Raw genomic sequence first — 17,090 nt, 5'->3', positions numbered from 1 at the left:
AGCAGAGGACAGAAGGAGAAACAATGCTACATTGCTAGTTTTGAGGATGGAGGCAGGGGCCACGAGCCACAGAATGTGGGCAGCCTCTAGAAGCTGGAGAGGATAAAGAAACAGATTCTCCCTAGAGCCTCCAGAAGGAATGCAGCCCTGCCTACACTTTGTAGCCCAATAAAACTGATTTTGGATTTCTGGCCTCCTGAACTGTAACATGAGGAATTAGTGTTGTTTTAGGTCATTGAGTTTGTGATGATTTGTTACAGTGACAATATGGAATACAGCCTCTCCTCTCCCTTATACAGGTCCCTTCCAAGACCCTGGTAGGAACTCTGGAAGTATGTACACATGGTCAAACATTTCTGTAAAGCTTGCAAAATTAAAACATTTTAACTACAATAAAGACTGCTGTCTTTTTCCACTCAGACTTCCCAAGGCTCTCTTCTCTGGGTGAGTAACATTGGAGTGAATACAGACATTTTTGGGCTCTTGCTAAGCAGAAATGCAGTTGGGGATACTTTGGTTTGCATTTAATAGGACACGTTCATGGGTTCATGGTCATGTGCAGCATTAACTTATTGGAAGTGCAGGAATGGATTCTCTGAGCACTCCCAATGACCAGTCTGCTGATGTCCCCTGGTGTAGTGATAGGGAAGATTCACAGAATATGTGTAGCATACATTTCATTCTCTTAATCTCATCAGAGAAAAAAGGCTGTCTGCACAGTCCCTGCATTTTTTCAGGTCAAACAAAGGCAGTAATTCATAAAGGGGAGGGAATATGTTTGAAAAGAAGTAATAAATGGGCTTTCAGATTGTTTGGTAAACCAATTAATGAAGAGAAGTGCATTCTGTGAACACACTGGGAAAAGATTTAAATTCTTTCCCGATTTGGCACAATTTACAGGCATCGATGAAGATATTTTAAACTCAACCCAAACCACAAGGAAGACATCCATGACGAAGTGGTTAATAAATGTCATCAATTCAAAGAGTAGTTAATGCATTGGTAGTTAATGCACAAGAAAATGTGAAATGCCTTGAAATCATAATTCTTTTTTAAATTTTTATTCTTTTTGTTTTTTAAGTAGGCTCCAAGTCCCAGATGCGGGACCCACCCTGGGCTTGAACTCACCATCCTGATCAAGACCTGAGCTGAGATCTAGAGTCAGTCGTTTAACCAGCTGAGTGTGTGAGTGTGTGTGTGTGTGTATGTATTTTTTTTTTAAGTTCCCAGTAAATGAATTTCTAACCATCCCACCACCCACCACATTTTCAATGAGTTTTGGTTGTATACAAGTTGCATTTAGTCCAGGAATCTTAGAAAAGTGGGATGTAAATATTCAAACCGTTTTTGAGAAAAAAAACAAACAAACAACAACTTCGCATCATATTTTAGAATTAGAGCAGTCACGGCTATGTCCATTTGGGTTATTACATTAGACTTACCCAGAAGCCAGTGAGTATAGTTGATGCCTACAGCTTTTAATAAAACTGTCCTTGCTTTGAAGCCTTCATTTAGCTGGAGGTGGGATGTATATTTAGAAAAAGACGTGAAAAGTGCGAAATGCTCCTGGACTCGGGTCTGAAAAGCCTCTTCTGCGGTTGTCATTCTCCTCTCCAGGCGCAGTTAATGGAGAGAGGGTTCTTTCCGAGTTTCTAGCTCAGGGCAGGCCGAGCCGCTGAGGGGGCCTCCCGCCTCCAGAGGGCGCGCCGACCGACGCGGCGTGAGGCCGCTCTGGCACAACTGGGGCTCCGCCTGTCTCGGTGGTCCGCCCCTCTCCTTCCCTCAGCCGGGAGCTGCCGCCGCCGCCGCCGCCGCCGGTGCTCGATCTGTTCGAAGGTACTTGGACCGGGGCCCGTAGGCGGCCCCAGGACGGAACCGCTGACACCTCCCCTCCCGACCCCGACGTACCGGAGAGCCCCGGCCGGGGGCCTGGGAGACGGGCTTTGGGGGAGTGAGTGGGGGAGGCGGCCCGGGGCCCCCGCCCCTATTCGGCGACCGGAGGGAGCCAGACCGGGGCGTCGCGGGTCCGTGTTGGCTTCCCTCTGGGCCGTGCCGCCCGTGGGGGCTGGGAAAAGGCCTGCGAGGCGAGGGTTCTTGTTTGCTCTTGCGGGTAAAGGCCGTGACAGTCCGCAGGAGGAGGCAGCCCGGGTGTGCGGCCCGCGGCGGGCGGGCCTGGGGCGGGGCCCGCTCGCGATGAATCGGGCTGCCTGAGCCGCAGCCCTCCGCCAGCGCTTCGTCTTTGCGCCCGGACCCAGCGCGTGCTGTCGCGGCTTGCGCACCGCGCGACGTGGCTGGTCGTAAAGACCCTGCAGTCTAGGCGTAAACAGCTGTTGCGGTGTGAGTGAGCGGTCCAGAATGGCACATGGCCCCGTGTTTAAAGACAGCATTTACCTCTTAATATGCAATGCTAGGAAGCAGGTGCTTTACCCGCCAGGTTATCCAGTACAGTGCTCTGCCTCGAGGAAAAGATACATTTCTTTAAAACTGGCTACTGAACATCACTAGGTAAAAACAAACAAACAAACAAAACACCATTGAATAGTAACACTTCTCACTAAAGAATAACAATGGTACCAAGGAGCTCCTAGCTATAGTATCAGTGGTATAGGAATTCTAGTAATAACTGTCTTCCGAGCTTACTATGTGTCAGACGTTGTGCTGAGTGTTCGAAATACCTAATACCTCTTGCAGCAACCCTGTGAAGTTCCATTTCCAGTTTACAGACAAGGAACCGAGCACGGAGAGTCTGAGTTAACTTGTCGCCGGTCAGACAGCTAGACAAGAGTGAGCTGGGATTTGAGCCTCATCTGCCTTACTCCAGTGTTCTGCTTCTGTACCTGTCACCTGTCCAGGCATGTTCTAGACATGTTTGATTTGATTTGTAGCCGGAACTGGTTTCTCTCGCGCTTAATTTTCATGGCTATGAGCAAGGGCCCCATACCAGCTTCTTTTTAGTTTTAAAGGAGTTTCATGAGAAAACTGTTTGCTCATTAAAGGTTACAGTGGATAATAAGTTAAGCTCATCGCTCCCAGTGCAGTTTGATTTGGAATAGAGTTGGGTTTATTTGGTTGTTTATGCACTTAATTACTTCTCTTCGTTATTTGTATTTCGATACCATTTTGAATGCGTTCGCTTTGCCTTTGCAATATTATGACATAGTGCTGAAGGGAAACGAGAGATTTTTCAATGACAGTAAGTTAATCTCTTACTGGATGTAGGAAAGGCATTGGAGAGAGACTGAAGTAAAGAGAATGAAGAGATTTTTGCCATGTTTAGAACACATTGAGTTACTCTAAAGGATAAAGACTTTGCACAGTTCCTATGAACGTCAGAAGGGATGTCCTATTTCCCATGTGGAAAGAGGTTGGATATTACCGTCTCCCAAATCCCTTCGCCTTATCAGGATCCAAGAGTTTGCGTATTCAGCATTCTTGTAGCAACTGTATATTGAGTGCCTTCCATGGCCAGGCACTGTCCTACACACTGGGGATGGAAGAGTGAACAAAGGAAAATCTTTGTCCTCATGGAGCTAACTTTCCATTGGAGGAATGTGCGGGTGGGTACAATAAACAAAATTATTAAAAAAAAATTTTTTTTAATGTTTATTTTTTTTTCAACGTTTTTTATTTATTTTCGGGACAGAGAGAGACAGAGCATGAACGGGGGAGGGGCAGAGAGAGAGGGAGACACAGAATCGGAAACAAGCTCCAGGCTCCAAGCCATCAGCCCAGAGCCTGACGCGGGGCTCGAACTCACGGACCGCGAGATCGTGACCTGGCTAAAGTCGGACGCTTAACCGACTGCGCCACCCAGGCGCCCCTTTAATGTTTATTTATTTTTGAGAGAGAGACAGAGTGTGAGTGGGGAGGAGCAGAGAGACAGGGAGACCCAGAATCGGAAGCAGGCTCCAGGCTCTGAGCTGTCAGCACAGAGCCCGACACGGGGCTCGAACTCACGAACCGCGAGATCATGACCTGAGCCGAAGTCGGACGCTTAACTGACTGAGCCACCCAGGTACCCCTAAACAAAATAATTTTTAAGAACTAAAATAAAATATATCCAGTCAGATGGTAACAGTTGCTAAGAAGAAAAATAAAGCAGGGAAGGGGGATAGGAAGAACCAGAGAAGAAACAGATGTAGTTTTAAAATAAGGAACGGCGTCATGGAGAAGATTTTTGAACAAAACCTGAGGGAGTGAGGGACAGCTTTGGAGCTATCTAGGGAAGAGTATACCAGGCAGGTGCTGAAGCCCAGAAACTTTCAGTCTTACTGGAGGACCAGCAAAAGGAGGCCGGCAGGTTTGAGCAGAGTGAGGGAGGGTGGGGTGGGATCTGAGAGCTAAACTGGCCTTGGTAAAGACCTTGACTTTTTCTCTGAGTGAGGAGGGGAGTGGGTGGAAGGTTTTGAGCAGAGGAGTTGGGGGATCTGACTCAACATTGTTTTGTTGTTTTTTGTTTTAATTTAACATTTATTTATATTAGAGAGCAAGATAGAGCGTGAGCAGGGGAGAGGCAGAGAGAGAGACAGAGACAGAATCCGAAGCAGGCTCCAGGCTCTGAGCGGTCAGCACCGAGCCTGATGTGGGGCTCGAACCCACGAGCCCTGAGATCATGCCCTGAGCCAAAGTCAGATGCTCAATCAACTGAGCCACACAGGTGCCTCTCTGACCCAATGTTTTTAAAGGATTGTTCTGGCTGCTGTGTTCAGAATCAATTGTTGGGGCAAGGATGGAGCAGGGAGACTGGTTAGGAGGTTGGTTCAGAAATCCAAGTGAAAAGGTGATGGACGCTCAGACCAGGTGGTATCTGCCAGAATTTACGGATGGACTGGATGCGGAGTGCGGGACTAAAAGAAGGAAGCATGACTCGAAGGCCTTTGGCCTGCTGTTGGAAGGATGGAGTTGCTGTTTACTGAGATGGGAAAGATTTGAGGGTGGAGAGATAAGGGGAGGTGACTGGGATGGCAATCAAGAGTTTCGTTTTAGATGTGTCAGATTTAAGATGCCTGTTCAAATGAGGCTATAGGAGGCTGGAGTTCAAGGGAAAGATCCTGACTCGAAATAGAAATTTGGGAGTCATTAGCAAATAGATAGTGTTTAGAACCATGAGATTGTACGAGATCTGGTCTAAAGAAAAGAGGATTGAGCTCTGGGCTTTGTGGAAAGATGATTGGTGAGATTAAGATCTTCCTGAGGAGGAGAAGCCTTTGGAGATAGGAGTGTGGAGTGTTAGAAGCCAAGTGAAGAGAGTATTTCAGGAAGGAGAAAGTGATCATCTGTGTCCTGCTCGTTGGAGAAGTCATGTAGATGAGGATGGTGAAATGGCCAGTGGATTTAGCAACGCGAAGGTCATTCATTGGTGATGGTGCAGAAGCACTTTCAGGAGAACAGTGAGGGAGAAAACCTAGTCTAAAACCCGGTTTACAGAGAAAATAGGAGAGGGATTGGAGTCTACAAGTATAGACAACTCTGCAGAGGAGGTTAACTGTACTACATTTTCCATATGTAATTTGAAAGCACTGTAGTCATTTCCATAGTAAATAATTTTATTTCCAGCTTCTCTTACTTGGCAACTAGACTTGGATTATTTTATCAATGACTGGTGGAAAGAAATACTCCTACTATGGGTAATAATTTTCAGTGGTATGCCTTTCTTCATGTGGAGCTGATGAACCTCTTTTGGTGCAGAATTTTTCATTAACTCCACGTTGACTTTTCTTTTGTTATTCACCCTTTAAAAATGAAAGAACTTTGGAGATTGTCACTATGCTATGGAAATTGTCATACCAAATTTGCTTAGTACCATTCTACTAAAGACTTTTCCTAGATGTCTTACAAGGAAAATAGAGAATTAGATCGTGTGTAGGCATTCCATAAAGAACTCTTTTGTGTTGTGTGTAAAAGATTTACCTATTTAATATAATTTTTGCCATTAAAACTTAACTTTATGGTTATATCTTTGTAATAAAATCCTTTTTTTAAAAAACCAATACATAAACATTAGAATGATCAACTTAAACTTTATATATGAAAACTAAAATCATTGACAAAGGAGCTTCTAATCTACAGATTAAAAAGATGCTTGTTCCTTTTTCTTCCAGCTTTATTGAGGTATTGGTGACAAATAAAATTGTATATATTTAGGTAGCACAGCGTGATTCTTTAAGGGGTACAATGTGATGATTTAGTATTCTTTATCTGTGTTTTTTAAATTTTTTTAATGTTTATTTTTGAGAGAGAGAGAGAGAGAGTGCAAGCAAGTGAGGGAGAGGCAGAGAGAGAGGGGGACACAGAATCCAAAGCAGGCTCCAGGGTCTGAGTTGTCATCACAGAGCCTGATGTGGGGCTCAAACTCAGGAGCCTTGAGATCATGACCTGAGCTGAAGTTGGACACTTAACCAACTGAGCCACCCAGGCACCCCTTGGTATTCTTATATACTTATGTGAAATGATTACCACAATCAAGTTGATTAATGCATCTATCACCTCACGCAGTTACGTGTATGTATTAAGGCACTTAATATCTACTCAGCAAATTTCAAGTACACAATACAGTATTACCAACTATAATCAGCATACTATGCATTAGAACCTCAGAACTTAGGGTGCCTGGGTGGCTCAGTTGGTTAAGCATCCAACTTCAGCTTCAGGGCATGGTCTCTCAATTCATGGGATCGGGCCCCATGTCGGGTTCTTTGCTGACAGCAGCGGAACATTCTTGGGATTCTCTGCCTTCTCAAATAAAGTCTTAAAAATAAGTAAAATAAATAAATAAAAAGAACCTCGGAATTTAGTCATCTTGAAACTGAACATTTGTACGCTTTAACCGATATCTTTTCCTCTACCCTTCAGTCCCAGACAACCATCATTCTATTTTCTGGTTCTTTGAGTTAGGCTTTTTAAAATTCCACATATGGGGCGTCTGGGTGGCTCAGTCAGTTAAGCATCCAGCTTTGGCTCAGGTCATGATCTCATGGTTCATGGGTTCGAGCCCCACATCAGGCTCTGTGCTGACAGCTCAGAGCCTGGAGCCTGCTTTGGATTTTGTCTCCGTCTGTCTCTGCCTCTCCCCTGCTTGCACTCTCTCTCTCTCTCAAAAATAAATAATTGAACATTTTAATTCCACATATAAATAGGATCATACAGTATTTGCCTGTGTCTGGCTTATTTCACTTAGTATAATGTCCTCCATGTTTAATCATGGTATTGTAAATGATAGATTTTCCATATTTTTTTTTATGTCTGAATAGTCTTCCAGTGTGTGTGTGTGTGTGTGTGTGTGTGTGTGTGTGTGTGTATGTGTGTGTATTATTTGTCAACTAATACTTGGGTTATTTACACATTTTGGTTATTATGAATAATGGGGAGACAATCCCCAGCAGGCTCCATGCTGTCAGTGCAGGGCCCAACGTGGGGCTTGATCTCATGCCCCATGAGGTCATGACCTGGGCCAAAATCAAGAGTCCAGCACTTAACTGACTGAGCCGTCCAGGTGCCCCAGTGCTGTTTACTTTTTCTGAAGCTTGTCTTTGTTCACTAGGATTGTTGCACTTCCTCCAAGGAAGAGTTTAGAAACCTTAAATACTTATTTATTATTATTGTTATTGCCAGTAATTATTAGAGAAACAAAACAATTCTAAGACCAAACCATGTTTGACAAACAGACATATACCCATCTGATTAAAAAAGGGACAGTTTGTTGTTTTCTTTTTTTTTTTAATTAAAAAAAAATTTTTTTTTTAACGTTTATTTATTTTTGAGACAGAGAGAGACAGAGCATGAATGGGGGAGGGTCAGAGAGAGGGAGACACAGAATCTAAAACAGTCTCCAGGCTCTGAGCTGTCAGCACAGAGCCTGACGCGGGACTTGAACTCATGGACCGCGAGATCATGACCTGAGCTGAAGTCGGCCGCTTAACCAACTGAGCCACCCAGGCGCCCCCAGTTTGTTGTTTTCTAGTTCTCTGTCCTTTAACCATAAACACATATATACCAAAGAAATACTGATATTTGTATGTATTCAACAAGCTAGCCAATAAGTGGTATTTGTTTTTTTCCTGGAAGTTTGTGCCTCTTAATCCCCTTCACCTCTTTTGCCCATTTCCCCCACTCCCCTCACCTCTGGCAACCACCAGTTCTCTCTATTTATGAGTCTGTTTCTGTTTGTTTGTTTTAAATTCCACATATAAGTGATCGTATGGTTTTTGTCCGTCTGATTTATTTCACGTAGCATAATACCCTGTTGGTCTTTCCATGTTGTTACAAATGGCAAGATCTCATTCTTTTTTACATAGCTGAGTAATATTCCATTGTATGTGTATGTAAACACACACACACACACACACACACACACACACATACACACACAACCCATATCTTCTTTATCCGTTCATCTATAGATGGACACGTGGGTTGTTTCCTTATCTTGGCTATTGTAAATAATGCTTCAATAAACATAGGGGTGCATATATCTTTTCAACTTAGTGTTTTTATTTTCTTTGGGTAAATAGCCAGCATTGGAGTTACTAGATCCTATGGTATTTTTATTTTTAATTTTTGGAGGAATCTCCATACTGTTTTCTATAGTGGCTGCACGAATTTGCATTCCCACCAACAGTGCAGGAGGGGTCCCTTTTCTCTATATCCTTGCCAACATTTGTTATTTCTTGTCTTTCTGTTCCTAGCCATTCTGACTGGTGTGAGGTGATACCTCGTTGTTTTGATTTACATTTCCCTGATGATTAGTGATGTTGAGCAGCTTTACATTATTTGTCTCTGGCCATCTGTATGTCTTTGGAAAAATGTCTATTCAGGTTCTTTGCCCATTTTTAAGTTGGATTATTTGTCTTTTTTGGTGTTGAGTTCTATGAGTTCTCTATATATATTAGATATTAGCCTCTTATTAGGTAATATCATTTGCAAATATCTTCTCCCATTCAGTAGATTGCCTTTTGTTTTGTTGATGGTTTCTTGTGCAAAAGCTTTTTACTATGGTGTAATCCCAATAGTTTATTTTTGCTTTTGTTTCCCTTCCCTGAGGAGACATATCTATGAAAATGTTGCTCAGTACTAACAGGTAGTACATTTCATAAATTTCTGAATACGGTCAATTAAAAGATATGTGCACAATGCTATTTAGGGATGGTAGCAAGTGAGTCAGAAAGAAATGCAAGAACACAAATTCGTAGTTTATTTAGCTAATTTTTCCACGTTGGGTCTTTATGAGACTAGATACTCTTCTATATGATCCTTTTTAAATTCAGTATATCAGGGGCGCCTGGGTGGCTCAGCCGGGTGAGCATCCGACTTCGGCTCAGGTCACAATCTCACGGTTCATGAGTTCGGGGCCCACATCAGGCTCTGTGCTCACAGCTCGGAGCCTGGAGCCTGCTTTGGAGTCTGTGACTCCCTGTGTCTCTCTACCCCTCCCTCCCTCATGCTCTCTCTGTCTCTGTCTCTCTCAAAAATAAATAAACATTAAAAAAAAAATTAAACTCAATATATTAAAGCTAGCCAAATATCCTATATATTTTATCTTATTAATTACAATGTCTTTTTTTTCCCCCTTTAACCAAAGTTTAATTTTAAAGTAATGTCCTGAGGGGTGCCTGGGTGGCTCAGGTGATAAGCATCTGACTTTGGCTTAGGTCATGATCTCATGGTTTGTGAATTCGAGCCCCACTTCGGGTAAAAAATACGAGCCCAGCTTTGAGTGAGCCCTGCTTCTTTCTCTCCGTCTCTCCCCCCCTCCCCCTCTCTCTCTCCCTCTCTCTCCCTCTCTCCCTCTCTCCCCCTCTCCCCCCCTCCATCTCTCCCCCTCTCCCTTTCCCTCCCTCCTTTGTCTCCCTCCCTCACTCCCTTTATCTCTCTCTCTCTCTCTCTCTCTCTCTCTCTCTTTCTGTGCCCCTCTTGGGATTCTCTCTCTCTCTCTCTGCCCTCACTTACTTGCACCCTCTCTCACTCAAAATAATAATAATAACAATAATAATAATAAATATCCTCAGTGTAACATTGTTGGAAGAATTTAGGCATTTGTAACTTTGGTGGCACTTTCAGTCCTAACATCAGTCATTTTTTTTCCAGTTGCCAACTGACACTGCTTCTTCAAGTCTCTCTGCCATTCCCCATCTTTTGGCTGTTTTTTGCCTGTTAACTGTTACATTGATTGTTTTCTTAAAAACAAAAACTGGTATTCCCTATAAAGAGTTTTCCCACAGTGAGCGTATTTTTATCTCACTTGTTTATTCAGAGTATCTTTTTAGCTTGTTCTGCTGGTTATCTCCATGGTCAGTTCCTAGAATTTACCTAGTGCTCTGTCAGCATCCGATCCCTTGTGCTATTTGTTCCATTTAGATGTGGGTTTTCTTAGACCATAATTCAGTTCATCTCATTCTTGAAGAGAGTTTGGTATCATTACACCCCACCCTTCCTTTGACCTTTGTCTTTTGCTGAAACATGGAACACAAACAATATGTTTTCCTTCTTGGAAAGCAGTGACAGGCGCACGTAGCAGTAGGTTAGGTATCAAGTAGTAATGACCACTTTCGATTCTGTCTCATTTAAATATTTGGCTCTAAGTAACAGAAAACCCAATTTAAATTGTCTTAATATGAAAGGTACTTTATTAATGCCTGTATTTAAAAAGTCCAGAGTTAATAATGTGCTTTAAATGAGGTTTAATCAAGGCTTGGTTCCATTTCTCTATCTACTCTTTGTGCAGGCTGTATGTGTGTGTGTGTGTGTGTGTGTACGTGTGTGTATGTGTGCACATGTATATAAAATATATGTCAAAATGACTAAAGCAGTTTTAGGTGTTTACATACCATATTTTCAGGAAAAAAAGATAATGTATCACTCTAACATTCCAAGCAGAGTCTTAATGGACTTGTGACATGTCCACCTCTAAATAAACACTACAGCTGGGGGAATGTAATTATTACATGGCTTAAAAATAATCAGGGATGACCCTTTCAAGGCATATGGGCAGTGAAAAGTTATACCGTTGTGTACTATAGGCAGCAGAAGGTAAGAATGGATACTAGATAGGCAGCCGACGTGTCCACTACAATGACACTGGGCATCTGAGGATAGAAAAACACATATAGGGACTCCTGGATGGCTCAGTCGGTTAAACGTCTGACTTCAGCTAAGGTCATGATCTCGTGCCTGGTGAGTTTGAGTCTCACATCAGGCTCTGCGCTGACAGCTGGGAGCCCACTTCAGATTCTCTTGCTCCCCCCCTCTCTCTGTGCCTCCCCAGCTTGCGTGCATGTGCGTGCTCTCTCTCTAGAAAATAAACATAAAAGAAAAACACATAATTAGTTTTAGATCAAAATGGTATGTTAAGTTCATATTTCAGCACATGGCCATAATTGATCAAACATAAAAAGAGAAAGCCAGAAAGGTGTAGTCAGAGCAGTAAATAAACATGGGGTGAGCCCTGCTTCTCTCTTTCTCTCTCTCTCTCTCTCTCTCTCTCTCTCTCTCTCTCTCTCTCCCTCTCTCTCTCCCTCCCTCCCTCCCCCCCTTCTCCCCCCCCCTCCCTTTCCCTCCCTCTCTCACTCCCTTTATAAAAGTAAAAGCAAAAAGTAAAGTAAAAACACCGGGTGACAAGTGGAGCTGCAGCTGTTCTGGAGGTGGGCAGTGGTGGGCAAGTATTTGGCTCCTGCTGGGTGCTGAGGGTTGAAAATGCTCCGCACAAGGCAGAGGTGGAGTAGGGTTAAGTAGGGTTACAGCTTCAAGTCAAGGCCTTGGGTAGAGATTCCCGGAGCACAGGAGGAGTCCCAGTAAAACTGTTGGCTGCTGCCAGAACCAGATGGCTTCAGGAAGCTGGACCTGGCAAGGCACAACATGGCAGTCTCCCGGCCAGGAACTGAACTGGACTTTGGCTCTGGAACTAAGTCTGTAATAGCCCCACTATCACTGAGAGACAAGAGCTCAAACTTACCTTTTATAAGACCTGGTTCTGAACTACATTCCCAGGCGGCAAGGCAGAGGCAGCTCTCAGAGGGAGTAAGCACAGGGGGAGAAGGAATGGGGAACAGAAACAACTAAACCTTTGTCTCAAAATAAGCTTGCAGCACCAATTCCAAAAGGAATGAAGATCTAATGCTAAGAAAAACTCACCCAGTGATATTAGCATTGGAACACAAATTCAATTCTGATGTAAAGAATTTTAGGAAACCATCCAACAGACTTGTAAGTGTCTATATGCTGAAAGAGAAAAAGGATTCATTTATTAAAAATGAACAGTAAATTATGAAACAAAAAGTAACAAGAACAGGTGGATATGAAGAATTAATTAGAACTCTTAGAAATGAAAAGTTACAGTAGTTGAAATCCTTTTTTATCTTTTTTACTTATTTTTTATTTATTCTCAAGTTGGCTAACATAAAGTGTAGTCTGGCTTCAGGAATAGCTTCCAGTGATTTGTCACTTAAATCCACCCAGTGCTCATCCCAACAAGTGCCCTCCTTAATGCCCATCCCATTTTCCCCACTCCCATCAACCCTCAATATATTCTCTGTATTTAAGAGGCTCTTATGGTTTGCCTCCCTCTGTTTTTATCTTATTTTTCCTACCCTTCCTCTATGTTCATCTGTTAAGTTTCTCAAATGCCACATGAGTGAAATCATATCTTTCTCTGACTTATTTTGCTTATTTCTATCCACATTGTTGCAGATGACAAGATTTCATTCTTTTTCATTGCCAAATAGTATTCCATTGTATGTATATACCACATCTTTATCCATTCGTCAGTTGATGGACATTTGGGCTCTTTCCATAATTTGGCTATTGTTGATAGTGCTGCTATAAACATTGGGGTGCATGTGCCCCTTTGAATCCACACTCCTGTATCCTTTGGATAAATTCCTAGTAGTGCAGTTGTTGGGTTGTAGGGTAATTCTATTTTTAATTTTTTGAGGAACCTCCACATTGTTTTCTAGAGTGGCTGTACCAGCTTGCATTCCCACCAACAGCACAAGAGGGATCCCCTTTCTCCACATGCTCACAAACATCTGTTGTATCCTGAGTTGTTAATTTTAGCCACTCTGACCAATATAAGGTGTTGTCTCAGTGTGGTTTTGATTTGTATTTCCCTGATGATGAGCGATGTTGAACATCTTTTCACGTGTCTGTTTGCCATCTGGGTGTCTTCTTTGGAAAAGTGTCTATTTCATGTCTTCTGCCCATTTCATCACTGGATTATTTGTTTTTCAGGTGCTGAGTTTATTAAATTCTTTATAGATTTTGGATACTAATCCTTTTAATCTGTCATTTGCAAATATCTACTCCCATTTCGTCAGTTGCCTTTTTTGCTGATTGTTTCCTTCACTTTGCAGAGGTTTTTTATCTTGATGAGGTCTCAGTTGTTCATTTTTGCTTTTATTTCCCTTGCCTTCAGAGACATGTCAAGTAAGAAGTGGCTGTGACCAAGGCCAAAGAGGTTGCTGCCTGTTTTCTCCTGTAGGATTTTGATAGTTTCCTGTCTCACATTTAGGTCATTCATCCATTTTGAATTTAATTTTTGTGTATGGTGTAAAAAAGTGGTCCAGTTTCATTCTTCTGCATGTCACTGTCCAGTTCTCCCAGCACCATTTGCTAAAGAGACTGTCTTTTTTCCATCGGGTACTCCCTCCTGCTTTGTCAAAGATTAGTTGGCCATATATTTGTGGGTCCATTTTTGGGTTCTCTATTCTATTCCATTGTGTCTGTTTTTGTGCCAGTACCATACTGTCTTGATGATTACAGCTTTGTAATACAGGCTAAAGCCTGGGATTGTGACACCTCCAGCTTTGGTTTTCTTTTCTAACATTACTTTGGCTATTTGGGGTCTTTTGTAGTTTTTTACAAGTTTTAGGATTGTTTTTTTCAAGCTCTGTGAAGAATGCTGGTGCAATTTTGATTGGGATTGCATTGAATGTGTAGATTGCTTTAGGTAGTATCGACATTTTAACAATATTTGTTCTTCTAATCCATAAGCATGGAATGTTTTTTCATTTCTTTGTGTCTTCTTCAGTTTCTTTCATAAGCTTTCTGTAGTTTTCAGTGTACAGATCTTTTACCTCTTTAGTTAGGTTTCTCCCTAGTTATTTTATGTTTTTTTATGCAATTGTAAATGGGATTGATTCCCTGATATCTCTTTCTGTTGCTTCATTATTGGTGTGTAGAAATGCAGCTGATTTCTGTACATTGATTTTATATTCTGTGACTTTGCTAAATTCTTGTGTCAGCTCTAGCAGTTTTTTTGGTGGAGTCTTTTGGGTTTTCCATGTCGAGTATCATGTCATCTGCAAAGGATGAAAGTTTGGCTTCTGTTTTGCCAGTTTGGATGCCTTTTATTTCATGTGCTTGTCTGATTACTGAAGCTAGCACTTTCAACACTATGTTAAACAACAGTGTTGAGAGTGAACATCCCTGTCATGTTCCTGATCTTAGTGGGAAAGCTCTCAGTTTTTCCCCATTGAGAATGATATTAGCTGTGGACCTCTCATATATGGCTTTTATGATGTTAAGGTATGTTCCTTCTATCCTGGCTTTCTTGAGGGTTTTTATTAAGAAGGGATGGTGTATTTTGTCAAATGCTTTTTCTGCATCGGTTGACAGGATCATATGGTTCTTATCCTTTCTCCTTTTAATGTGAAGTATCGTGTTGATTGATTTGCAAGTGTTGAACCAGCCCTTCAGCCCAGGAATGAGTCCCACTTGATCATGGTGAATAATTCTTTTAATCTACTGTTGAATTCGATTTGCTAGTATCTTATTGAGAACTTTTGCATCCAGGTTCATCAGGGATATCGCCTATAATTCTCCTTATTAGTGGGCTCTTTGTCTGGTTTTGGAATCATCGTAATGCTGGCTTCATAGAATCATTCTGGAGGCTTTCCTTATGTTTCTGTTTTTTGGAACAGTTTGAAAAGAATAATTATTAACTCTTCTTTAAATGTCTGGTAGAATTCCCCTGGGAAACCATCTGGCCCAGGACTCTTATTTGTTGGGAGATTTTTGATACCCAGTTCAATTTCTTCACTGTTCAAATTTTTCTTCACTGGGACTGTTCAAATTTTCTGTTTCTTCCTGTTTGAGTGTTGGTAGTGTGTTTACATTTCTTCCAGATTGTCCAATTTGTTGACATATAATTTTTCAGAGTGTTCTCTAATAATTGCTTATATTCTGTGGTGTTGGTTGTCATCTCTTCTGTTTCATTCCTGATTTTATCTATTTGGGTTTTCTCTCTTTTGAGAAGTCTAGCCATGGGTTTATCAATTTTTTTCATTCTTTCAAAAAACCAGTTCTTAGATTCATTGATGTGTTCTACTGGTTTTTTGTTTGTTTGTTTTTTGGTTGTTGTTGTTTTTTTGTTTTTGTTTTTGTTTGCTTCTATATTATTTCTGCTCTAATATTTATTATTTCTGTTCTTCTGCCGGCTTTGGACTTTCTTTGCTGCTGCCTTTGTAGCTCCTTTAGGTGGAAAGTTAGGTTGTGTATTTGGGACCTTTCTTGCTTCTTGAGATAGGCCTGAATTGCAGTGTATTTTCCTCTTACAACTGCCTTTGCTGCATCCCAAAGGGTTTGGACTGTCATGTTTTCATTTTCACTTGCTTGCATATATTTTTTAATTTCTTCTTTAATTGCCTGGTTGACCATTCATTCCTTAGTAGGATGTTCTTTAACCTCCCTGTATTTGGAGGCTTTCCACATTTTTTTCTTGTAGTTAATTTCAAGTTTCATGGCAGTGTGAGCTGAAAATATGCATGATATGATCTCAGTCTTTTTATACTTGTTGAGGGCTACCTTGTAACCCAGTGTGTGATCTGTTTTGGAGAATGTTCATGTGCACTCGAGTAGAATGTGTATTCTACTTTAGGATGAAAAGTTCCGAATATATCTGTTAAATCCATCTGGTCCAATGTGTCATTCAGATCTGTTGTTTCCTTATTGATTTTCTGCGTGTATGATCTGTTCGTTGTTGTAAGTGGAGTATTAAAGTCCCGTACAATCATGGTATTATTATGTATACACTTGTTTATGGTTGTGATTGATTTATGTATTTGGGTGCTTTCACATTGGGGGCATGAACATTTACAATTGTTAGCTCTTGATGGATAGACTCCTAAATAATGATATAATGCCCTTTTTCATCTCTTGTTACAGTCTTTGTTTTAAAATCTAGTTTGTCTGACATAAGTATGGCTACTCTGGCTTTCTTTTGCCATCCAGTAGCATGATAGATGGTTCTCCATCCCCTCACTTTCAATCTGCAGATGTCCTTAGGACTAAAATGAGTCTCTTGTAGGCAGCATATAGATGGATCTTGTTTGTTTTGGGTTTTGTTTTTGTTTTTCTTTTTGTTTTTATCCATTCTGATACCCTGTGTCTTTTGATTGGGATATTTAGTCCATTTACATTCAGAGCGATAATTGAAAGATATGTATTTAGTGTCGTTGTGTTAACTATAGGTTTCATGCTTGTGGTGATGTCTCTTGTCCTCTGTAGTCTTTGCTGCTTTTCACTCACAGAGTCCTCATTAGGATCTCCTGCAGGGCAGGTTTAGTGGTCATGAACTCCTTTAGTTTTTGTTTGTCTAGGAAAGCCTTTATCTCTCCTTCTATTCTGAACGACAGCCTTACTGGATAAAGGATTCTTGGCTGCATGTTTTTCCTATTCACCACATTGAATATTTCCTTTCACTCCCTTCTGGCCTACCAAGTTTCAGTGGGCAGGTCTGCTACTACCCTTATGTGTCTACCCTTGTAGGTTAAGGCTCGTTTGTCCCTAGCTGCTTTCAGAATTCTCTCTTTATCTTTGTATTTTGCCAGTTTCACTATGATGTGTTGTGGTATTGACCTGTTTTGTTGATTTTGAAAGGAGTTCTCTGTGTCTCTTGGACTTGGATGCCTGTTTCCTTCCCTAGATTAGAGAAGTTCTCAGCTCTAATTTGTTCAAATAAACCTTCTGCCCCTTTCTCTCTCTCTTCTTCTGGAACTCCTATGATACCGATATTATTTTGTTTCATTGAATCACTTAGGTCTCTAATTCTTCCCTCGTGGTCTAGTAATTTCCATTCCCTCTTTTTTTCAGCTTCATAA

General features: G+C 41.5%; 1 protein-coding gene across 1 annotated transcript in view; it reads left to right on the top strand.

Annotated features, from left to right (window-relative positions):
* Positions 1–1,751: 1,751 nt before the first annotated feature.
* ANKRD46 (ankyrin repeat domain 46) overlaps positions 1,752–17,090 on the top strand; it is a 41,828-nt gene continuing 26,489 nt past the window's right edge. The window contains exon 1 of the mRNA XM_047842207.1: positions 1,752–1,836. The gene's annotated coding sequence lies outside the window, so the exon portion shown is untranslated. The remainder of the gene's footprint in view (positions 1,837–17,090) is intronic.

The sequence above is a fragment of the Prionailurus viverrinus genome, chromosome F2 (genome assembly GCF_022837055.1).
Source record: "Prionailurus viverrinus isolate Anna chromosome F2, UM_Priviv_1.0, whole genome shotgun sequence".
Lineage (NCBI taxonomy): Eukaryota > Metazoa > Chordata > Mammalia > Carnivora > Felidae > Prionailurus > Prionailurus viverrinus.
This window is presented reverse-complemented; position numbering and strand designations above follow the sequence as displayed.